Source organism: Canis lupus, chromosome 24, assembly GCF_048164855.1.
Source record: "Canis lupus baileyi chromosome 24, mCanLup2.hap1, whole genome shotgun sequence".
Taxonomy (NCBI): domain Eukaryota; kingdom Metazoa; phylum Chordata; class Mammalia; order Carnivora; family Canidae; genus Canis; species Canis lupus.
Window position 1 is genome coordinate 38,817,193 of NC_132861.1, and position 26,561 is coordinate 38,843,753.

General features: G+C 36.4%; 1 long non-coding RNA gene across 1 annotated transcript in view; it reads left to right on the forward strand.

Moving 5' to 3' along the window:
- LOC140616060 (uncharacterized) overlaps nt 1-22,779 on the forward strand; it is a 32,620-nt gene extending 9,841 nt beyond the window's left edge. Inside the window, exon 3 of the long non-coding RNA XR_012016558.1 lies at nt 22,375-22,779. This is a non-coding gene — a long non-coding RNA (uncharacterized lncRNA). The remainder of the gene's footprint in view (nt 1-22,374) is intronic.
- The last annotated feature ends 3,782 nt before the right edge of the window (nt 22,780-26,561 follow it).

Genomic DNA, 26,561 nt, shown 5'->3' on the forward strand with positions numbered 1-26,561 from the left:
AGGGGGATCCCTGGGTAGCTCAGTGGTTTGGCACCTGCCTTCAGTCCAGGGCTTGATCCTAGAGACCCAGGATCAAGTCCGAGTCGGGCTCCCTGCATGGAGCCTGCTTCTCCCTCCTCCTGTGTCTCTGCCAATCTCTCTCTCTCTCTCTCTCTCTCTCTGTCTATCATGAATAAATAAGTAAATAAATAAAATTTTAAAATATATATAATCAGTATCATTCTAGAATGATACGGAATTAATTTGTTATTTTGAAAACCTATAAGTAAAGGGAAAGAATTCAGCCTAATTCCTATCTTTCATTCTACTGAATTGGTGATTCTACTGAATCACCAAATAATATATGAGAGAAATATTTCATGAGAATGAAATGATGGGATTACAGTATCACCATTTATTTTACAACCCCCAACAAATTAATGAATTTTGATGATAATCATCAAAGGTTGATAATGTCACAAAAGGAGACACAAAAAGTGCCTTTTGATGAAAAGACACACTATGGTCTTGCTAACAGGATTAAACCTGATTCTGATCAAGCCTCTGGCTTCAGTTGCCAATGTGCAGAAAATATTGAAGACCGAGGAACGTACTGAGGAGTACCATGATCAAAATCTTGACCAAGAAAAACTTGATAGGCCAAATTGGGCCTGCTTTTCCAGAAGATTAAATTCAACATTATATAAAATCAATAATATATATCCTGACCCTATAGAGTTTATCCCAAGAATGCGAGATTGGTTTAACATTAGAAAATCAGCATAATTCACCATTTTTACCAACTTAGAAAAAAATCTCAGTATACACAAAAAACAAATTTCAGAAATTACAACATCTATTCCTGATGAAATTGTACAGCAAATTAGAAATAGAAGCTTAATATTAATCCAATAGGGGATCCCTGGGTGGCTCAGCGGTTTGGCGCCTGCCTTTGGCCCAGGGCACGATCCTGGAGTCCTGGGATCGAGTCCCACGTCAGGCTCCCGGCATGGAGCCTGCTTCTCCCTCTTCCTGTGTCTCTGCCTCTCTCTCTCTCTCTCTCTCTCTCTTTTTCTCTGTGTCTATCATAAATAAATAAATAAATCTTTTAAAAAATATTAATCCAATAAAAGGCATCTAAGAGAAACCTACTACATATCTAACAAGAGAAGCCTGAATATTTCCCTCCTAAGATAAGGAGCATGGCCAGGAGATTCATTCTCACCATTTCTATTCAATATTTTTCTAGAAGTCCTCACTAGGCAACAAGACAAGATAAAGAAATAATATCTTGGTTGGAAAGAAAAAAGTGATACTATCTATATTCACAGTTGATGTGATCTTCTATGTAGAATCTATAAAAACCTAAAACAGAATTCTGTGGAGTTTAAAAAAAAAAAAAAAAGAGTAGATCCAATAAACAAATTTAGCAAAATCATCGGATTCAAGACCAATATGTAGAAATCAATTGTATTTCCATGTTTACAATGAACAGAGAAATTGAAAATTTTTAAATGATTTATAATACTATGAAAATATGAAATAGGATAAATCTGACCAAAAACTGTGCAATACTTGTATATTGAAAACTACAAGGGTGCCTGGGTGGCTTAGTCAGTTAAGTATCTGCCTTCAGCTCAGGTCATTATCTCAGGGGCCTGGAATCGAGCCCAGTGTCGTGCTCCTTGCTCAGCTGGGAGTCTGCTTCTCCCTCTCCCTCTGCCCCTCCCCACTGTTCTCTCACTCTCTCTCTCTCTCGCTTTCTCAAATAAATAAAATCTTTTTAAAAAACTATAAAACAATGACAGAAATTTAAAAATCATTAAATAAATTAATACATATGCTGTGCTCATAGATCAGAATAGTAAACATCACACGAATGTTAGTTCTATCCATAATTATCCACAGGGTCAAGGCAATTCCAATCAACATCCCAGCAGGAATTTTTTTTTTTTTTTTTTTAGAAACTAACAACTAACATTATCTAAGATTATAATTAACTAAATGTCTATCTCTCCATTAGACCTTCAGTCTCTGGAGAGGCAGGGATCTGTTTTATTCACCATTAAATCCCCAGTACCTAGCATAGCATAGACCTTGGCTCATACTAGGCATTCAAATACCTGTTAAATTAATGACAGTATATATAATTGAATGAATAAAACTTGATATACATTTCAAGCAGAAATGCAAGTAGCTGCTTCATGTTAACTAAACCTCAAGAAGTTTTGACAAAACCATTGTTTTCCTAGCCATGCTATTAATTTTTTAGCACTTAATAGTGTCTTCTTGCATATGAAAAAAAAATTAATAGCAGTCAGAATAGTATATAGTACTGCTAAGTCAAATAAGCAATTAAATCCTGTATTTTGGATTCTAGCTCTTTCTATGGTAAATTAACCTATGAATTAGCCAGCCTCATATTTACAAGCAGCTATTATAAACAGTAAGCACTGGTTATGATTTGCCCTCACTCCAGCTTCCTATGGACGACAAATGGAGAATCTATGGTGCCGTCCTGCCTTCATGAAAAGTACAACTGGCTCAAATTACTGTTGGAATCCACGCTTCTCTCACTCCATATTTTCTGGAGCTGACAAAGGCTAAGGCAGCTTTTTTGACAAGTCTTATGAAGTAGAAGGAGAAGAAACTTTAATGTGGGAAGAGGGGGCATGGCTGTCCTGGACTTTGAGATCTTTCATTTCTAGAGTTCAAGTAACTGCAACCGATTCAAAGAAGTATCATAACCAAAGACAGCTTTAGGAATGGAAATGCCTCAGTCTTACCATGTTGTTTTGTAACGTGATTTCTTCCCTTTATAAAAACTTTCTTCAAAGGTCATTGTAACCAATATAAGGATAAACCACATAAGGAGAAGCATATTGTTATCTACTACAAGAATCAGATTTTCTAATAATAGTCCTGGTCCCTCTAAGGACAATTGGTAAAGTTACACATTTCTCTTCCATTATTCTGCTCTTAAGACATGACATTTCCCACCAGCCTCTGACCTACCTGTTCCCCTCCTGTGAGAGTCAGGGACAATTATTTCTCTAGTTTTCAAAAGCAACAATAATCTGTGCAGATGCACACATCCTCATGATCATCATGTATTTTTATACTTTCCTGGTCTCTTGGGAGAAGGCATATATTTGAGTATGCACTGCAATTTGATGAACTCATTTTATTTTTTAAAGATTTTATTTATTTATTTATTTATTTATTTATTTATTTATTTGAGAGAGAGTGTATGTGAGCAGGGGGAGAGTCAGAGGAAAAGAGAGAGGGAGAGAAGCAGGCTCCCTGCTGAGAATGGAGCCCAATGCAGGGCTCAATCCCACAACTTTGAGATCATGACCGGAGTCAAAATCAAGTCAGACGCTTAAGCAACTGACCCACCCAGATGCTCTGCTGAGCTCATTTTAAACAGTGTCTGTGTGTGTGTGTGTGTGTGTGTGTGTGAGTGACGCAGTATTGAATTATTTTAAACAAACTGTCCATATATGATTTCATTTTGGACAGTTATCCTGAAGGAATAGTTTTCCAATATCTTAGCAAATAATTTGTATTATTATTATTATTATTACTATTACTATTACTATTATTATTCAGTGACTAGGTGTATGCTATTATAAAAAACTGTACCTTGTGCTTAACCGGAAAGAACAATTGATATATTCATGAATTAGGATACTATTTAACCTCCTGTTACGAAGAATGATCATTTATTTTACCCAAAATACTGTGTTTTGATGAAGGTATAGTGAGATAATGAAAATATGATTGAATATTTGTGTTTAGTTCTCTTTCTTTTTTTACTTTATGAATAGACAGTATAGTAAAATAGCTCAAAAACTGAAAGAATATTGAAAATATATATTAGAGGAGCACTCTATCTCTGCCGAATCCAATTCTTTATGGATTGGATTATGGGTAACCACATTTGCTAGTTTATTCTGTATCCTTCCACAGTTTCTTTATGCTTACAATTTTGTTTATACATCATCCTATAGGGATGTCACAGAAGAAGTAATTCACCCTATGCTTTATAATCTATGCTCCTTAATCAAAGCCAAAGGCTTAAGTTAAAATAATAAAGGATTATCCTTCATAAGAGAAGTGCAGTAATACATGTTATATGATATGATTTATTCCTTCCCATCCCTTGTTCTTTTTATTAAATTTCAATTTCCATTAGTTAATATATGGTGTCCTATTGATTTCAGGTGTACAATACTGCAATTTAACACTTCCATACATCACCCTATGCTCATCACAGTAAGTCACTCCTTAACCCCCATCACCTATTTAACCTATCCCCACACCCACCTCTCCTCTGGTAACCATCAGATTGTTCCCTATAGTTAAGAATCTGTTTCTTCCTTCTCTCTCTCTCTCTCTCTCATTTTTACCCCTTTGCTAGTTTGTTTTGTTTCTTAAATTCCGCATATGAGTAAAATCATATTGTATTTGTCTTTTTCTGACTGACTTAATTTGCTTGACATAATGCACTGTAGCTCCACCCATGTCATTACAAGTGGCAAGATTTCATTCTCTTTGTTGGCTAATATTCCATTATGTGTATATACCACATCTTCTTATTCCATTCATCATTTGGGGTCTTCCCATAATTTGGCTATTGTTGATAATGCTGCTATAAACATTAGGGTGCATATGTCCCTCTAAATCTATATTTTTGCATCCTCTAGGTAAATACCTCGTAGTGCAACTGCTGAGTCATAGGATAGTTCTACTTTTAATTTTTTGAGGAAATGTCAAATTGTTTTGCAGAGTGACTGCACTAGTTTGCGTTCTCACCAACATTGTAAGAGGATTCTTTCTCTGCATCCTCACCAGCACCTGTTATTTCCTGTGCTGTCAATTTTAGCCAATCTGACAGGTGTGGGGTGATATCTCATTGTAATTTTTTATTTCCCTGGTGATGAGTGATGTTTGGCATCTTTTTGTGTCTCTTCTCTCCTTCTGTATGTTATCTTTGGAAAAATGTCTAGTCATGTCTTCTGCCCATTTTTTAACTGGATTATTTGGTTTTTAGGTGTTGAGTTTGGTAAGTTCTTTATATACCTTGGATATTAATCTCATCAGATATGTCATTTGCAAATATCTTCTTTCATTCTGTAAGATGCCTTTTAGTTTTGTGGATTGTTTCTTTCACTGTGCAGAAGTTTTTATCCTGATGAAGTCCCAATATTTCATTTTTGCTTTTGCTTCCCTTGTCTCAGGTGAGTTCTAGTAAGAAGTTGCTATTGTTGATGTCTGAGGTTGCTGCCTGTGTTCTCCTGTAGGATTTTGACAGTTTCCTGTCTCACATTTAGTGAATTTATTTTCGTGGATGGTATAAAAAAAGTGGTCCAATTTCATTCTTCTGCATGTTGCTGTCCAGTTTTCCCAAAACCATTTGTTGAACATACTTTTTTCCATTGGATATTCTTTCCTGCTTTGTTGAAGATCTGTTGACCATATAGTTGTGGGTCCATTTCTAGGTTTTCTATTCTGTTCCATTGATGTGTCCTTTTTTGTGCCAGTATCATACTGTCTTGATGACTACAGCTTTATAATATAGCTTGAAGTTCAGAATTGGGATGCTGCCAGCTTTGCCCTGCCTTTTCAAGATTTCTTTGGCTACTCAGGTTCTTTGGGGGTACTATACAAATTTTAGGATTGTTTATTTGAGCTCTGTGAAAAATGCTGATGATTTTTTATAGAAATTTGATTAGATGTGTAGATTGCTTTGGGTAGTATAGATGTTTTAATGATATTTGTTTTTCCAATCTATGAGCATGGAATATGTTTTCATTTCTTTGAATCTTCTTCACTTTCTTCCATAAGTGTTTTACAGTTTTCAGAGTACAGGTCTTTCATCTTTTGGTATCTTGGAATCAAGGTAATGCTGGCCTCATAAATGGAATCATTTGAGAAGAATAGGTATTTATTCTTTTTTTTTTTTTTTTTTTAGTTAAAAAATTTGGTATTAACTGTTCTTTAAAGGTTTGGTAGAGGGGTCTCTGGGTGGCGCAGTGGTTTGGCGCCTGCCGTTGGCCCAGGGCACGATCCTGGAGACCAGGGATCGAATCCCACATCGGGCTCCTGGTGGGTGCATGGAGCCTGCCTGCTTCTCCCTCTGCCTATGTCTCTGCCTCTCTCTCTCTCTCTGTGGGACTATCATAAAATTTAAAATAAAATAAATGTTTGGTAGAATTCTCTTGGGAAGTCATCTGGCCCTGGATCTTTATTTGCTGGGAGATTTTTGATTACTGATTCAATTTCTTTGCTAGTTGTTGATCTGTTCAAGTTTTTTATTTCCTCCTATTTTTTTTCCATAGTTTATATTTCTAAGAATTTGCCCATTTCTTCCAAGTTGTTCAATTTTTGGCATTTAGTTTTTCATAATATTCTCTTATGATCGTATATCTATAGTTTTGGTTGTATTTCTCCTCTCTCATTCATTTTTTCTTATTTATTTGGATTTTTCCTCTTTTCCTTTTGATAAGTCTGGTTAAAGTTTATAAATTTTATTAATTTTTTCAAAGAATCAAGACCTGGATTAATGATCTGTTTTACTGATTTTTTTGTTTGTTTTTGTTCATTGTTGTTTTTAGTTTCTATATCACTTTTTTACTGCTAGAATCTTTATTATTGCCCTTTTTCTGCTGGCTTTACACCTGAGACTAATATTACACTGTATGTTAACTAGAATTTAAATAAAAACTTGAAAGAAATTAAATAAAATCTAGCCAAGAAAATAATTATATTTTTTAAAAACTATTAAAACAAATTATTATTTCATTAACATATTTATGATAGTTAAATATTTATACCACACATAAGTAATGCATAATGTAGCATATTATTATAACACACTTATAATAATTAATAAAAATTTGAATTAAAAATTTAATAGAAAAATAGACAAAGAAAGCAGTAGTCATCACAATGGTGTGGATGTGAGCATATTAGAATACTTTGGGAGGTTCCAGTTGAATGTGTTTGTTCTGTTTATTCACCTCTGAAAAGGTTATAAAATTTTCCCTATGCATGGCTCCTTTTGATAAGGATTGGAGAGAGATGCAGTGTGACATGGGGAGTGATAGCAATTTGGTAGCTTTAGGTATACAAAGCTGGGACCTCTGATGGTCCTCTGAAGACCACTGTGGGAACAAGAGAAGAGAAAGATGAAGGAAGGGCTTTTTAAAAGTTTATAGAACTACAGACACCTGGGTGGCTCAGCGGTTGGGCGTCTGCCTTTGGCTCAGGGTGTGATCCTGTGGTGCTGGGATGGAGTACCACATTGGGCTCCCTGCGTGGAGCCTGCTCCTCCCTCTGCCTATGCCTCTCTGCCTCTCTCTGTGTCTCTCATGAATAAATAAATAAAATATTTTTAAAAAGAAGTTTATAGAACTGAATATTATAAGACATGTAGGATTCTCTTAGCCAAAGTACCATTTATCAAGTCTTCATCCTCAGTCTGTTTAGTTAGTTCCCACATCCCTATGTATTAAGTCCAAAATAATCTTACTCAGATGGAATTTTCTTGGCTTTACTGTACACCAAATTGTTTTTCTAGCATTCTGTTATTATACCATGTGACTTATTACTATTAACCTATTAATAATGATGTCAATAATAGGCAACACTTCTTCAGCAAATAAGCTAGGATTTGTGCAAGGTAATTTAAATACATTACTTCATGTCATTGTGATAATTGTATTAGGCAATTAGTATTATATCTCTAAAAATGCTGTAGCATTTCCAGATAACTGGCAGCCACAAAGTACTGTTCTTTCTACATTTTTGAACTTGGCTCGTTGACATTCTGCCAAGCTTCTCATGTTTACTGCAGCTGTAAAAAACATCAGAGTGAGGTTGATGTCATCCATTCTCAGCATGTGTCCTGTGTACAGAAGCTAAGCAGAGACAAAGTGGAACATTGCCCAGGTTGTCCAGATGCCAGATCAGTTTAATTCAGCAAACATTTATTGAGCTTCTAGTAAGTATCCAGTTCTGTGCTAGTTTCGGTGCTACAGGGGAACCCCAGAATAAATCAGGCAATAAATAAGGTCAGCCTGCTGACCTTCTGGAGACTCACAAGGTAGCAATTAAGAGACATATAGTTGCTATAATAATGACAAATACTAACAGAGACATAATTTAAATGCCTATAAGATATATTTTACATGCCTTCAAAGTCATCATTAGTAGTATATTAATAAAGAATTTGATTGCTGTTTGTTTTGCCTTTGAATATACACCTTTTGCAAATAAGGTCAATTCACAGTTAACTTTCAAGATTCATAAAAGCATAATCCATTAGTTCTTTCTAATAGTATTTGATAGGAAAACATTTTTAGCAGAATATTACCTGAAACAGAGACCAAAGGGAGAACCAAATTCTGTTTTTTGTTAACTTGCTGTCCGATAATGGCGTACTTGCCAAGGAATATAAAATGTAGATCTAGAAAGTCAGTGTTCTCCGAAGACTTGGAAAAAGAGAGTGGAATTAGTGTCATCAGACACAAAGTCAAGTAAAAATTATTGATCTGCATTTCGTCTACCTTCATGATTATTTCCATTCCTGGCTTGGGTCCTAACCTTAGTGCAGCTGAACACTAATATCCCACGAGGTCTTCACCACTAACCCGGACTCCTCTCCCCAATATGTACTAAATACAGAGGAAACAGACAGGCAAGCTGCACTTGCTCAAGAAGTTCAGAAATAGTCTTCTGTTGACCTATGTGAACAAGTCAAATCACCAAGAAGGCCAAGGACTTCCAGTGCCTTGACCTCTGATTCTCTTAGTTACTCTCCTCTGCAAGGATAGCTAGTTACTCTATCCTCTTTTAACTGAAATTCTTTGGAATGAGTGTAACTTTTTCCCCAAAATGTCTATAGTCTAGGCAGCCAACAGGAGCACCTTAATTTGCTGGATAGCCTTTTCCTAAAGCAGTAACCATCATATCACTTAAAACTAGAATTTCCATAACGTGAGAGCCACCACTAGCATTAATCTGGATGCTGAAATAATTTCTGAAGATTTCTACTTCTACTTCTCCTTCCTATGATTAGGGACACCACCAGTAACCCAAATGGGTGCTGTCTACATGTTGAGAATCCTGTCTGTTGTGGATTGCTAAACTGCACAGTGATGCCCAAATAATTTCTTAATATACCATGTGGCCAGTGCCATCTAATATATCCTAACCTGAGTAGGAGTCAACACTTATCTTTGTGATTTCAATAAGCATCAACCTTGCATCTTTGTCATGAACAGCTGCATTATCATCATGTAGATAGCAAGTTTCTTGAAGTAAGGTACTGCCATGGACTGAATGCTTGTGTCCTACCAAAATTCATATGTTGAAACTTCATCTCCAATGTAGTATTTGAAGATAGGATTTGGGAGGTGACTAGGTTATGAAGGTGGAGCCCTCATGAGTGGCATTAGTGCCTTATAAAATATACTCTAGAGAGTACTCTTGCCTCTTTTGCCACATGAGGATACAGTGAGAAGACTGCCCTCACTAGACACTGAATCTGCTGGCACCTTGACCTTAGACTTCTCTACCTGAGAAATATGAGAAATAAATGTTTGTTATTTAAGCCCCCCAACCTATGATAACTTCTTATAGCAGCCCAAATTAAGATAGGTACCATGTCTTAACTTCTATGGCATGTTACCCACAATTTAGCTCAGGAATGAACACACAGGGCAGACCTTTAGAAAGTACCAAGGAACTACTTTGTGTTACTAAAGAGGTCTTTTCAACTATGTGCTTAATAGTACAGGGGTTCTATAGGCTTCGTTTTCCATAGCAGCCCTTCCCTGCACAGCCCCTGGGCCTATCTAACCTAAATTCAGCCAAGCAACTGAGCCAATCCAGATCATGACAGGAACAATATTACTGACACATCCCACCAGCCTGGGAAACAGAATTAGAATTAGTGATGTTCCTGTACAGACAATGTGGACATTTAACCCAGCAAGTCTCTGTCTTCCCTTGTTCCCTATCATGTTGACTAAGTTCCCAGGACAGACTGTCTACCTCAGTGTCCCTATTCACTCCCTCAACTCCATCCTAGTCATCCTACATAGGCTTTGATAGTTTTTCCTCATATAGATGCAGGACGGATTCCCTCTATGTAAAGGTGAATACCCTGAAGCACATCACCACCTCCCACCCAACTTGAATTGCAGACCCATATGCCTTTCTCCACTAGACTGGCTCTTGTCTGCAGCTAACATCTGCCAAAATCTAACCTGAGCTTGTCATGCCCTTGGGGGTGTTGAAAGGATCAACCCTGTAAAACAAGCCTTGATCCCAAGGTGTTCATATCAGGACAGTCCTAGAACACAAATGTTCATCTTATTACCACAATCATCACTGCTTACTTTCATAATCACCAAACTTCCAGCAAAAGTATCACTCCCCCTGATATCAGTCTTTTAAGTGATTCATTTCAAAATAAAAATTTCTGTGTTGTTTGAAGATATACATGTTTTGGTGTGTGTGTGTGTGTGTGTGTGTGTGTGTGATGTGAGATTATTATGTAAGACACTTAATCCTCCCTCTTCTCATCCTCCTACTACGGTGATGTGTTTGACCTGATTTCCAAGAGCTTCCATAGTTTTGGACTATATTCAGAGTAAATGTTGGAATATATACTTTGCCAAAGGGAAACACCTCCCATTAAAAAAAGAAACTTGAAATTGCTCAAGTAAAAAAAAAAAAAGAAATTGCTCAAGTACTTATGACAAGAATATATCTATTCTGCTCCTCTTTCAAGACAAGAAAGGAGAAGGTAGACCCTAATTAGGTGACAAGATTGGCTGGCTACTAGGCTTGAGACTGAGTAAGGAGTTCCCAGTATGTGGGATTTTCATTGCTAAAATACAGAGGCAAACTGGGACAGTTTGGTCACTCTAATTCTAATTCAGGCAAATTGGGACAGTTGGTCATGCTAATTCTAATTCAAGCAGTGAATGTGAGTGGCAGAGCTATGGAGATGTTTGGGACACAGTTTTAATCATGATCATGTGGTGGGATGGATAGGTTAAACACCAAAACAACTCAAGCTGGTCTTAGAAGCTTGAGTTGACCAATCAGAGGCATCCCACAACATCAGGGTAGAGGAGGATTAACTGGCTCTGATGAGGATCAATTTACCATGTTTTGCTCTTTTTTCCAGATCCTAGAGTTATGGAATGCAGGGGTCTGGAGATTTCTTCTACTCCTCCTTCCTCCCTCCCCTCCTTTTTCCTCCTTTTTTTTTTCTTTTTAATTTGGATATAGTTGGCACACAATGTTACTTTAGTTTCAGGGATACAATTTAGTGATTTAACAAATTTATACATTATGCTTATTTACAAGTGTAGCTATGATTTGTTCTTTACATAACTATTACAATATCATTGACTATATTCCTTATGGTCTACTTTTTTATTTTATTCATGATAGTCACACAGAGAGAGAGAGAGAGGCAGAGACACAGGCAGAGGGAGAAGCAGGCTCCACGCACCGGGAGCCCGACGTGGGATTCGGTCCCGGGTCTCCAGGATCGCGCCCTGGGCCAAAGGCAGGCACCAAACCGCTGCGCCACCCAGGGATCCCTATGGTCTACTTTTTATCCCATAACTTATCTCATTCTATAACTGTTAGCATGTACCTCTCTCTCCCCTTCACACATCTTGCCCAACCCTCACTCTTCTCCCCTCTGGCAACCCTCAGTTTGAGCTCTGTATTTGCAGGTCTGATTCTGCTTCTTGTCTGTTTATTCTTTTTCTTTAAGATTCCATTTATGAGGAGAATAACATGGTATTTATCTTTCTTAGTCTTATTTATTTCACTTAGCATAATACCCTCTAAGTTCATCCATATTGTCTCAAATGGCATAATCTCATCCTTTTTATGGCTGTGTAATATTTCAGTGTGTGTGTTTGTGTGTGTGTGTGTGTGTGTTCCTAATTGTCAAATATACCATTCTCTTTGACTCCATAACTACTTCTCATTAGGCCTCATTCGGAGACTAATGCCAGCCTAATGCCTAGAACAGACACTGTCTACACCCTCATCCAGCTAGACACAGAAACCAAAACTGGTTGTCTACATAAACATAACTTTGTGAAATTCTCTGTATTCATTAGCATGACTATATTCTTCCAGGAGTTTCCTGTCCATGGCAATTTGATTGCTCAATACAGAAACTTTCCAAAAGATTCATCAATTCTTCAATGGAAAACATCAATAAACAATATACACCTCAAATTCCTCCTGTTGCTCTTTTCAAGCCTTGGCTGTTGGATTGTGAATACAAGGGAAGAAAAAGGCTTTCTTGAACCTCTTAGCTTTTTTGGCTATGTCTGAAATTAAACTAACAAAGATAAACTAATAGAAAAAAAAGTATACAATTTTATTTAATGTAAGTTTTATATGACATGTGAGCCATCATAAGGAAATGAAGACCCAAAGAAACAGACCTGAGTATCTTTACATTAGGTCTGATGAAGGGTGAGTAGTTGTGTAAAAATGATAGGTCAGAGAGTATGAGGTAAGTATAATAAATTGGAGGGAACTGAGCAAGGTCTTTTTGTTAGAATTTTTCTGTGCCCTTTTGTTTTCAGAGATAGGAATGCTCCTTTTCTCTATTTCTCAAATGAAGATTTTAAACCTGTTTCAGGGGAGGGGAGAGGTCAGAGTGATCTCACTCCTGGATTTTCTCAATCCTTCAGCTTAAAGTATTCAATATAGCAAGGGGTCATATTCTGAGGTAGTATGTGCTGAACCCCATCATGATCCTTACTCAATACTCATCAAGCCTCTGTTTTTAAAGTTCCATTTTAAATCAATGTCTTCAGGTTTTGATTGTCAATAAATTCTGATTTTATTATCACTACTCTAAGATACTGCCAATGCTTTACCAGGTTGCATTCTTCCTTAATGAAGTAAGCAACAAACTCAGTTTTATTTTACTAGAAGATTGTGTTGATGTTTTGTGGGGAGCCATCTTTTAAATCTCACAGGAGGCACTTAAAGCCAAACTGACCTTGCTGCACCTGCCTCCTAAGATTACTCTCATCCATCTCCCCCTTTTTCAACTTTCCTTTCCTTCTGGAGACTGGAATACATTTAAAAAATTACTTCCTTATAGAAGAGAGCAGCAACTAAGATATTGGTTTATCAGGTTAGTTCAGAAAACATTTAGTATACATTAAATTTTGGGAAATGTAGGGGCCAAAGAGGCAAACCACATTGTATATATATAATAAAGGGCTTCTCTTAGAAAAAAAATTCAGGAAGTATTACCTAACTCAAATTTAACCCGCATTTTATATAACACTTAAAAGATTGACCATTATGTCTCTATAAATTTAGATGATGATTTATAGAAAGTTTTTGGGTGCAACAGGAAAAACTTAGAGGCAGCTTGTCTAACATGCCAAGTATCCAGTGTACTCACAAACCATGTTTTTATTGATGGAATGGCCCACAGCAAAAATAAAATTTAAAAAAAACAATAAGTATCTATCAAAAATGCTACTTTTGGAGTGACTTGGTGGATTCAGACACCTCTTAAATCTAACTTTACCATGTGACTCAGAAGATTATGAGAAGCCTCATGGCATAGTCAGACTAAATTACATTCAGAGTTGCCAGTACTCATTTAATATTAGTCTCGGGAACCCAATATTTTTGGGTTCAAAACCTTTATCCTAATTGTACTAAGACTCTTAGTTTACAATGAAGCAACACATTTGGTGAAAAATCAACATTAGCCCCCAAAAAATCAATATGCAGAAATCTGTTGCTTTTTTATACACAAATAATAAGTCAGCAGAAAGAGAAATCAAGGAATACATTTTATTTACAATTGTACCAAAAACAATGAGATACCTAGGGATACACCTAAGCAAAGAGGTGAAAGAACTGTACTTTGAAAACTATAAAACACTGGTAAAAGAAACTGAAGAGGAGGGATCCCTGGGTGGCGCAGCGGATTGGCGCCTGCCTTTGGCCCAGGGCGCGATCCTGGAGACCGGGGATCGGATCCCACGTCGGGCTCCCGGGGCATGGAGCCTGCTTCTCCCTCTGCCTCTCTCTCTCTCTCTCTCTCTCTCTCTCTCTGTGTGACTATCATAAATAAATAAAAATTAAAAAAAAAGAAACTGAAGAGGAAAGAAAGAAATAGAAAGACAGTTCATACTCATGGACTGGAAGAACAAATATTGTTAAAATTTCTATACTACCCAAAGCAATCTACACATTTAAAACAATTCCTATTAAAATACCAGCAGCATTTTCACAGAGCTATATCAAACAATCCTAAAATTCATATGGAACCACAAAAGTCCTTGAACAGCCAAAGCAATCTTGTAAAAGAAATACAAAGCTGGAGGTGTCACAGTTCCCGACTTCAGGTTATATTACAAAGCTGTAGTCATCAAAACAGTATGGTACTGGTACAAAACTAGGTAGGCCCATAGATCCATAGAACAGAATAGGAAACCCACAATTATGTAGTCAACTAATCTTCCACAAAGCAGGAAAGAATATTCACTGGAGAAACAACAATCTCTTCAACAAAGGGTGTTGGGAAAACTGGATAGCTATAGCAAAAGCATGAAAATGGACTACTTTCTAACATCATACACAAAAACAAATTCAAACTGGATTAAAAATCTTAATGTGAGATGTGAAACCAACAAAATTCTACAAGACAGCACAGCACAGATGTCTCTAACATCAGCCACGGCAACATTTATCTACATATGTCCCATAGTGCAAGGGAAGCAAAAGCAAAGTAAAATATTGGGATTGCATCAAAATAAAAACCTTCTCCATAGTGAAGGAAATAATCAACAAAACTAAATGGCAACCTCTTGAATAGGAGAAAACATTTACAAATGATATCCAATAAACCACTAGTATCTAAAATATATAAACAGCTTATACAATTAAATACCCCCCGAAAAAGAAACAATCCAATTAAAAATGGGCAGAGGACATGAACAGACATTTCTCCAAAGAAGATATCCAAATGGCCAACAGACACAGGAAAAGATTCACAGCATCACTCATGATCAGGGAAATACAAATCAAAACTACAGTGAGATACCAACTCATACCTATCAGAATGGTCTAAATGAAAAACAGAAGAAACAACAGGTATTGGTAAGAATGTGAGAAAAAGGATCCCTTGTGCTCTGTTGGTGGGAATGCAAACTGATGCAGCCACTCTGGAAACAATATGGAGGTCCCTCAAAAAGTTCAAAAGAGAACTATCCTAGGATCCAGCAATTGTACTACTAGGTATTTACCCAAAGGATACCAAAAATACAGATTCAAAGGAGTATATACACCCTGACATTTATAGCAGCACTATCATTAATGGCCAAACTATGGAGAGAGCCCAAATGTCCATTAACTGATGAATGGACAAAGAAGATATGGTATATATATATACATATGAATATTACTCAGCCTTCAAAGAGAATTCAATCTTGCCATTTGCAATAACATGGATGGAGCTAGAGTGCATTATGCTGAGTGGAATAAGTCAGTCAGAATAAGACAAATTCCATATAATTTCACTCACATGTGGAATTAAAAAAAAACAACAACAAATGAGCAAAGGGACAAAGAGAAAGAGAGAGAGAAACCAAGAAACAAACTTAACAAGAGAGCAAATGGACAGTGCCAGAGGGGACAGGAGTGGGGGATAGGTAAAATATGTGATGGGGATTAAGGAGTGCCCTTATTCTGCTGAGCACAGGGTGATTTATGGAATTGTTTAATCATTTTATTATATACCTGAAATTAATATAACGTTGTATATTAACTATACTGGAATTTAAAATAAAAAATAATGGCTAAAATAAAAGGATGTACAGGTAGTTGATAAAACATTATTTCTGGGTGTGTCTGTGAGAATGTGTCCAGAAAAGATTAGAATCAGTAGACTGAGTAAAGACACGCTGGTGAGCATCATGCAATCTGTTGGATGTTTCTTTTGTTGTTGTTGTTATTGGATGTTTCAATAGCACAAAAAGGCAGACCTATCTGCTTGACTTGAGATATCCATCTTCTGCCCCCAGACATTGGCACCTTTGGTTCTTGGGCTTTCAGATTCAGGCTGCGACTTACACCATTTCAGTGCTGCTTCTTTCACTGGTATGGATTAAAAGGTATCATCCTTATTCACTCCTTTAAGATGACAGAAACAATAAAGGTCGAGGAACAGAGTGATACTATATTATGTATATAGAGTTAAAATGTGTCCTTGGAGTCATGGTCACCTTGAAATAATAAGTGGCCTGGTTTCAAATAGAATGCTTTACACATCTGAGAGAAGTATACTTGTCATTGGCATCTTGGCCCGAATCACATACAGAAGAATCCTAGGGCCTCATTTTACAACCCAAACTCTCCAACTTGGGGAATTCTGAGAGACTATTTTTCTAGCCCTTACTTATATATCAAAATGCTGAGTTCACAATGATTAATTCAATCAGCTCTTTATTTAACCTGTACTGTCATTGCTTTTGTGTATGATACTATCTCACATGATGTTGGCACACCCAGTAGGAAATAGTTATTTTTTCTTTTAAAATTAACATTAACTATATAGTGTTAAGATATTAATATCTTCCTTCTTTTTAACTTCTGCTTTCTAATTTTTTTTTCTAACCCCAACTCAATTTACCCAATCTTTACTTAGCTTTTTTTAGGTCAGCATCTCAGTTCCGTTTAGTAGCCTTCTTAGGACATACAGGAAAATCTCTTTCTGGAGCTAATTATGTTCATGTTTGTTACTACACTCTTGAGAAACCTATTTTAATAAGTCAAAGAATGTATTTTTAGAACATCCGAAATGTCTTGTTCCAAGCAAGAATGAGTAAATTGGTCAATTTCAAATATACCCATTGTTTGTAGAAACCTATAAAGGTAGAGATATGGAGAGTAAAGTGATGTTTCATTCATTTATGCTACTCATTAGAGTTTTAAAAGTCCTTATTCCTTTGCTTGTTTGTTTTGTTTCTTAAATGAAAGACAAGCCAAGAAACAGACTCTTAACTATAGAGAACAAACTAATCCTACCAGAGGGGAAGTAGGTGGGGGATGGGTGCAATAGGTGATGGAGATTAAGGAATACACTTGTCATAATAAACACTGGGTGATGTACAGAATTGTTGAACCACTATATTGTAAACCTGAAACTAATATAACTCTGCATGTCGACTATATCAGAATTAAAATTTTTGAAATAAAGAAAAAGTACTTATTCATGATTGTCACCATCCATTTATTTATGCATCTAATTAACAGAATTGTTAATATAAATGTAAGCATGTTTATTTTTATACACTTTTTTTCAGTAGATAGATGATATAATATTATTATTAAAGGAACCTGGTGTCCATCTGAGAAGGCAAGACAAATAATGATATAAATTCATTTCTGGGAGAATAGAATGATGGAGCCAACATAGAGCCAAGGCACAATATAACACAGCATTATTTTCTAGCTCCTACCTCCAGCATCTTTAAATATTCCCTAATTTTAGTGAAGGATAGGAGAGTGAGTAAAGTCAGTGATAATATGTACAGAGTCTTTGAATGAATTACAAAAAAAATGACCACTCTGGGTAGCTGAATTACAAAAAGATATTCACTTTTGAGCACATAAAGCACATGCAGATCCATGTCATTCATAGCTTTCCTATCTACTCCCATATGCCTGCTGAAACTTGCCAAGGTACCGTGACCCTAGCACCTTACAAGCTGCCTGCATGTAGTAGGTGCCTAATAAAATTTGTCAGCCTGAGTTAACTTTACACTTGCCTTCCTTTGTATCTCCAGCTATTAATATCACTTGCCACAGCTCACCATCAATGAATTGTTTAAATGGAAGAGATGTCAAAGTTTTCTGACTGAAACCCCACTGAAGCCAATGAAGCTTACAAAAAAACACCAGAGACTCCTGTGCATTAAAACTTGCTGGGAAAATGTTTGGCCAAAGCAGTTACCAGACCCTACACCATGGTGCTAAATCTAGCCATCCACAGATCAGTCCTTTCTCCCTAAATCTCAAACCTATCTCCATATGGGCTGGGCTGCTAAACAGTAGGACATTAGAAGGTTTATAATCAATAGTTATGTTTTTTATTAGATTTGAAATATTAGATTTGAAATTAGAAAGCTAAGTGGAGCTATTTATTTATTTATTAACTTCATTGAGGAATCACTGACAAATACAATTATATATATTTAAAGTCTACAATGTAATAATTTGGTATACATATACGTTATAGAATAGTTATAAAGATCAAGATAATTAACATAGAATCACCTCAAATAGTTAACACAGTTAACTAGTTAACGTGTGTGTGTGTGTGTGTGGTGAGAATGCTTAAGATTTGCTCTCGGTAACTTTCAAGTACACAATACCATATTCTTTCTTTTTTTGAGAGGGAGCAGGGGAGGGGCAGAGAGCAGGAAGAGGGAAAGAGAGAATCTTAAGCAGACTCCACACCCAGCACGGAGCCCAACTCAGGGCTCGACCTCACAACCCTTAAATCATGACCTGAGCTGAAATCAAGAGTTGGACCATAACTGACTGAGCCACCTCACCACCCCCATAATACCATATTCTTTACTATAGTCACTATGCTGCATATTAGATCTTGTTTTTAAGTAGAAACTATTATAACTCGCTGCTATGCTGACAGAATGATTTAGTAGGGAAGCAAAACCTGAGAAGCAAAAAAGAATAGAGCAACTTTAGAACAATGTCTGAGAGAAGATATTCCTTCTCTTGCACAATTGATATATAAGGAATTGGCCTTAGGTAAGACAGGTAAGACATCATATTAGAAAGGAAAGCAGAGTATATGGACATAGTAGCAGGGAGATTAGTAGATTGAGGAGTGGAATACACAGAAATTCTCCTTATGATTGCATCTATATCTTTAGTAAAATAAGAAGCCAAGTCATCAGCTGTGAGTGAAGAGAGGTAAGAAGTTATTGCAGATGTGAAATGAAATAATAATCTGGGAGAGTAAAACAATGTTTGGAAATGTAGTAGAATTACTGAAGGGACAATTTGAATGAGAGGGTAACAAAGATAGTTACAAGTGGTGTGTGTGTTCATGTGCTTATGTGTGTACATGCACATGGCCCTTAAAATCTAAGGAAGTAAGGATCAAAGTGAGGATGTGTAAGGAAGCAAGAGATTGATAAATCAATGAGTTGGAAGTTCCAAGGCATTTGTGGAATTGTTTCAGTGGAGACATTACATTGATTAAAAGAAAAATAAGAAGTAGTGGTCAGAGAGGGGAGAACTTGAAATGGAATTTATGAGTGATGGGATAATAGAATAATGGCATAATGTAGTATATGGCTCAGGATGTCTATGTAAAAATAGATTGGGAGACAAGACCATGGGAGGAGAGGAGGTAAAGCCATCATGAGGTCACAATATTAGGAGCATCATCTGTACACATTCCAGCTATCTATTGTTGCATAGTGAATCTCCCAGAAACTTAGTTAAAACAATTAATCATTACCTCTCATTGTACTGTAGGTTGACTAGGCTTAGCTGGACAGCTCTTTATCAGGGTCTCTCATGTGGATGCATCCAAGTGCCAGCTGGAATTATAGTCTTCTGAACACTCAATGGCTGGAAATCCAAAATGCCTTATCCACATGGCTGACAATCAGTACTATCTGCTGGCTGGACACTCAGCAGGTTGTTTTTTGTTTGGTTTGGTTTTATTTTGTTTTGTTTTGTTTCTTTGTTTTTATCACTATGCCAATATATGGTCTCTCCATGTAGCTTGGATTTCTTTTTTTTTTGTTGTTGTTGTTGTTGTTGTTGTTGTTGTTGTTATATTTGTCATAAAGAATTTTTTTTTCCGGTGACCTTTTTTATTATTTTTTTTATTTTTTTAAATTTATTTTTATTGGTGTTCAATTTACTAACATACAGAATAACCCCCAGTGCCCGTCACCCATTCACTCCCACCCCCTGCCCTCCTCCCCTTCTACCACCCCAGTTCGTTTCCCAGAGTTAGCAGTCTTTACGTTCTGTCTCCCTTTCTGATATTTCCCACACATTTCTTCTCCCTTCCCTTATTCCCTTTCACTATTATTTATATTCCCCAAATGAATGAGAACATATAATGTTTGTCCTTCTCCTACTGACTTACTTCACTCAGCATAATACCCTCCAGTTCCATCCACGTTGAAGCAAATGGTGGGTATTTGTCATTTCTAATAGCTGAGTAATATTCCATTGTATACATAAACCACATCTTCTTTATCCATTCATCTTTCGTTGGACACCGAGGCTCCTTCCACAGTTTGGCTATCGTGGCCATTGCTGCTATAAACATCGGGGTGCAGGTGTCCCGGCGTTTCATTGCATCTGTATCTTTGGGGTAAATCCCCAACAGTGCAATTGCTGGGTCGTAGGGCAGGTCTATTTTTAACTGTTTGAGGAACCTCCACACAGTTTTCCAGAGTGGCTGCACCAGTTCACATTCCCTCCAACAGTGCAAGAGGGTTCCCTTTTCTCCGCATCCTCTCCAACATTTGTTGTTTCTTGCCTTGTTAATTTGCCCCATTCTCACTGGTGTGAGGTGGTATCTCATTGTGGTTTTGATTTGTATTTCCCTGATGGCAAGTGATGCAGAGCATTTTCTCATGTGCATGTTGGCCATGTCTATGTCTTCCTCTGTGAGATTTCTGTTCATGTCTTTTGCCCATTTCATGATTGGATTGTTTGTTTCTTTGGTGTTGAGTTTAATAAGTTCTTTATAGATCTTGGAAACTAGCCCTTTATCTGATATGTCATTTGCAAATATCTTCTCCCATTCTGTAGGTTGTCTTTGAGTTTTGTTGACTGTATCCTTTGGGGTGCAAAAGCTTCTTATCTTGATGAAGTCCCAATAGTTCATTTTTGCTTTTGTTTCTTTTGCCTTCGTGGATGTATCTTGCAAGAAGTTACTGTGGCCGAGTTCAAAAAGGGTGTTGCCTGTGTTCTGCTCTAGGATTTTGATGGAATCTTGTCTCACATTTAGATCTTTCATCCATTTTGAGTTTATCTTTGTGTATGGTGAAAGAGAGTGGTCTAGTTTCATTCTTCTGCATGTGGATGTCCAATTTTCCCAGCACCATTTATTGAAGAGACTGTCTTTCTTCCAATGGATAGTCTTTCCTCCTTTATCGAATATTAGTTGACCATAAAGTTCAGAGTCCACTTCTGGGTTCTCTATTCTGTTCCACTGATCTATGTGTCTGTTTTTGTGCCAGTACCACACTGTCTTGATGACCACAGCTTTGTAATATCTCAAGTGCTGGGTTCAAAAGATAAGTGTCTCAAGAGTGAGCCCTTCAAAAAGCAGAAATCAGAAGCTATAAATCCAGTAAAGGGTTATGTCCAAACTCGTGCAGTGTCATTTCTACCATATTCTATTAGTAGAAGCAATCTCAGAGCCCACACAAATTCAGAGAGGTGGGGAGAACAGATCTCAACTCTTGATGAGAACAGTACAACCTTGCAGAAAAACATACAGAATGGGAAATATTGTTGTGGCCATTTTTGGAAAACAAAATCTACCAAATGTGGATAACCAATCAATAAGAACAATGACAAGACTAGTGTTAGAAAGACAGAGTGCTAAAATAATGGTTAGGAAGACTAATTCAGAGGTCTATACAGATAACCAAAGGGGGAGATAGAAGATACTGAATTTGTTGACATGAGCAAACTTGGGGCTTGAGGGAAGAGGAAGGGGCAATGCTTTAAAAGTGGTAAGGAGAAGCAGGAGTATTTATATCCTCAGTGACAAAAAAGGGAAAGAAAATATCTACCATTACAGAAGGCTACAGGAAAGAGTTGCTCTCGAGGGACAGCCAAGTCTCAGAGAAAGAAGGTAAAGATTGTTCAGAAGAGAAGTTGAGAATGGATTTTACTGATGACAAATCAATAATCTCAGAGGAAAATATGGAAAAATGTGTGGAGTTGGAGGAGGGTAGGAGGCAGTCATATTAGGGAATATATGCAATAATGAAGGGAGGAGAGTTAGATGATGAGTGACAGAGGAATCTTGAGCTTCTTTGATGAACAGTAAAAATGGATTTACTAAGCATGATGGAATTAAAGCATGATGGTCTCCAAGACAGGTTATTACGTTAAAGCTGCATATATTAGGGAAGGTATTCCCAAGATTTTGCTGGAGGAGATAGAACTTTGTGAGACTTTTCTTCAATTATTTGGCCCCAGGAATGGGTATTTCTGTAAGAGAAAAAAATTATTTTTAATATATCCATGGGTAAATATTATGTAACTCTTTTCCCTATTTTGTTTTGTTTTGGGCAGCTTATTAAAGTATAATTCGAGGAAGACATAGACACGGCCAACAAGCACATGAGGAAATGCTCTGCATCACTTGCCATCAGGGAAATACAAATCAAAACCACAATGAGATACCACCTCACACCAGTGAGAATGGGGAAAATTAACAAAGCAGGAAACCACAAATGTTGGAGAAGATGTGAAGAAAGGGGAACCGAACCCTCTTGCACTGTTGGTGGGAATGTGAACTGGTGCAGCCACTCTGGAAAACTGTGTGCAGGTTCCTCAAAGAGTTAAAAATAGATCTGCCCTACGACCCAGCAATTGCACTGCTGGGGATTTACCTCAAAGATACAGATGCAGTGAAACGCTGGGACACCTGCACCCCGATGTTTATAGCAGCAATGTCCACAATAGCCAAACTGTGGAAGGAGCCTCGGTGTCCATCAAGATGAATGGATAAAGAAGATGTGGTCTGTGTATACAATGGAATATTCCTCAGCCATTAGAAACGACAAATACCCACTATTTGCTTCGACATGGATGGAACTGGAGGGTATTATGCTGAGTGAAATAAGTCAATCGGAGAAGGACAAACATTATATGTTCTCATTCATTTGGGGAATATAAAAAATAGTGAAAAGGGAATAAAGGGGAAAGGAGAAAAAATGAGTGGGAAATATCAGAAAGGGAGACAGAATATAAAGACTGCTAACTCTGGGAAACGAACTAGGGGTGGTGGAAGGGGAGGGGGGGGGTGACTGGGTGACGGGCACTGAGGGGGGCACTTGATGGGATGAGCACTGGGTGTTATTCTATATGTAAGCAAATTGAACACCAATAAAAAATAAATTTATGAATAAAAAAAGAAAAGAAAAAAATAAAGTATAATTCGAATGCAATAAACTGCATTTCTAAAGTGTACAATTTAGTTAAGTGTTGTGATAGCGTAACCATCACCACAATCAAGATAATGAACATATCCACAACCCCAAATACTCATCTTGCTTTACAACCCTTCTCTCCTGTCTTCCCTCCCTTCAGTCTTCAGGCAATCACTAATAAGCATTCTGTCATTATAGATTAATTTAAAGTTAGTAGAATTTAGATAAAGGAAATAATATAGTACGCACACTTCTTTTGTCTGGCTTCTTCACAAAGCCATAATTATTTTGAGATCCATTCATGTCGTTGAGTATATCAATAGTCACAATTTGTTCACACATTCATATGTTGATAGTCACGTGGGTTGTTTCCAGTTTATAGCTATTACAAACAGAGATCTGCTATGAACATCCCTGTACCAGTCTGTATGAACATATGCTCTCATTTCTCTTTGGTAAATTCCTAAGAGTAGATAGGCTGAATTATATGGTAGGTGTTTGTTTAGCTTTTTAAGAACTTGCCAAACTGTTTTCCAAAGTGAGTATACATTTATATTCCCACTAGTCACGTATGAGAGTTTTAGTTTCTCATTATGATTATCTCTGATGATCTCTTCATATATATATATATAATCTCTTTTTTTCTTTTTTTTAAGTAGGTTCCATGCCCAGAATGGAGCCCAATAAAGGACTTGAACTCACAACCCCAAGATCAAGATATGAGCTGAAATCAAGAGTCGGATGCCTAACCAACTGAGCAACTCAGGCCCTCTAAAGTCTCTTTTTATTTGGGAGTGTGTATAACATTTATGATTAATGTTATTGTTGATATGGTTAGAAATAAGGATATTATCTTCCTAATTGTTTTCTATTTGTCCTCCCTGTTCTTTGTTTCTCCTTCTTTTTTTCTCTTTTTCTGTATTATTTTGGATTAAATAATTTTATTACTTCATTGTATCTCCCTTTTCTTGGCTTATTAGCTCAAACCTTTTGTTATTTTATTTATTGTTTTACCATTTATGACATAAATCTTTAATTTATCACAGTCTTTATTCTAATGATATTATATAATACAACTTCACTTATAGCATAAGAGCCTTACTTTCATTTCTTTCTTCCCAGCCACTGGTCCACTTTTATCTTTTTCCTTCTATATAAGTTATAAACCCCACAATTCTTTGTTGTTACTTTTGCTTTAAACAGGTGATTGTTTAAACACATTTAAAAAGTAAGAAAAAAACTATATGCAGAATTAATTGTCATTTCCAATGGTCTTCATTGTTTTGTGTGGATTCATATGTTCACCTGGAACTATTTTCTTTCCACTTTGAAAAAACACTTAACATTTCTTTAACATTTCTGATACTGGGCATCTGCTGATAATGAATTATTTAAGCTTCCATACGTCTGAAAAAGTCTTATTCATCTTCCATACATCTGAAAAAGTCTTATTTATCTTTGTTTTGAAAGATACTTTTTATTGGTTGTAGAATTTTAGCTATAGTCTTTTTTTTTTTTTAGTAAAATCTTTACCTTAAAGATATTGCTCATTTGCATTCTTATGAATTTTTTCAACAAAAAGTACTCTGTTATCTTTTATTTTTCTTCTTCTGTACATATATATATCTTTTTTCTCTAGTTGCTTAAGATTTTTCTTTCTCAAGTTTTTTAAAAGAACTTGACTACAATATGCTTTGGTGTAATTGTCTTGTTCCTGGATTTGGGTTATCCCAGAAGCAGCTGATGTGTATAACCATTGGATGTTTTCCAGCATCCATCTGTTTCCTTCTGTTTTCCAAAAGTCTTTCCCTAATGAGCAAAAGAGAGACTATGTCTGAAACATTTATAACTAACTGTCTCTAAATTCCTTAGATCATTGTAGATTTTATAAAACCATGCCTTTTTTGGTTTAAGGTAACTGGGAAAACAAAATATATGACCCTCAACACTAAATTTTTTATTTTAATTTTTTCAGTGAACGATCAATACTATTGACAAATCTCTAGAAAAACTGACAAAGAAAAAAGAAGACACGAGGTAGAAATGTCAGAAATGAAACAGAGAATATCACCATGAATACAACAGAGATCAAAAGAATAATAAATATGAGTAACTCTAAACACAATTTTATTGAAGTATAGTTGACACACACTGTTACATTACTTTCAGGTGTACAACACTCATTGGACAAGTCTATATATTATGCTGTGGTCATCACAGTAGTTACTATCAATCACCATGTGACCTTATTATAATAAGGATGACTATATTCTATAATTAGAAGTCTGTACCTCCAACTTTTCTGCACCTATTTTGTTTATCCCTCCACCCCATTCCCAAACTGCTATCAGTTTGTTCTCTATGTTTATGGATCAGTTTGGTTTTTGTTTGTTTATTCATTTGTTTTTTAGATTCTGGATATATGTAACATCGTATGATATTTGTCTGTCTTTGTCTAACTTATTTCACTTAGCACAATACACTTTCTTTTTTTTTTTTTTTGAGTGAGAGATATAATTCCTTTAATCTTGTCATAGTTGTACCACAGAAAGTTTAGGCTGTAAACACAAAACTATTCAATCATTTAAATTAATTATTTTTACCAGTAAAAACTAATTCATCATGCAGGCAACTTTTCTCTTGCTTGAGGCGAACGATCTCTTCTCGTTGTTCATTATTTTCTGTTGTCTTTTCATTTAGATCCTCTTTCAGTTTATTGACTTCAATCTTAAGTGTCTTCAATTTCTGCTTATAATCTTGCTTTTCTTTCACAATACAAGTCTTCACCATCTTCGCCTCACACAAGGCATGCTCTAATAGTTTAAATTTTCCTGAGCAGTCTGCAATGTGATTGACAGCCTCAATAATATCTTTGTCCTCAAGGTCTTCAGAGAGAAGAGAGGAATGGGTTGCTTTTTGAGCCATTTCTTGGAGCTGGAGCTGAGTCTTCTGAAGAGCCGCTTGGCATTCAATTTGATTAGATTCAAGGGTTTTTACCTTCTCGGTGAGTGACCTGATTATTTCAGTTCTTTTATGTAGTTCACCCTCTAATTTGCTGCAACGTTCTTCCAAAGTCAACACTTTCTGCGGATCCTCTTCCCAAGAAAAAAGTTGTTTCTGATGTACTGCAACCATATTATTGAGCTCTTTATCACGATCTTCTAATTCTCCAATGAGCAGCTGCAGCTTTTTCTATTGTTTCATAGTGGAACATTCAACTTCTGACCCGATGTTCTGGTGCACGGTGAGGAAGGCATGGCAAGATCTCATCTTTTTTATGGTTTCTACTATGTATATATACTTCTTTATCAATTTATCTATTGGTAT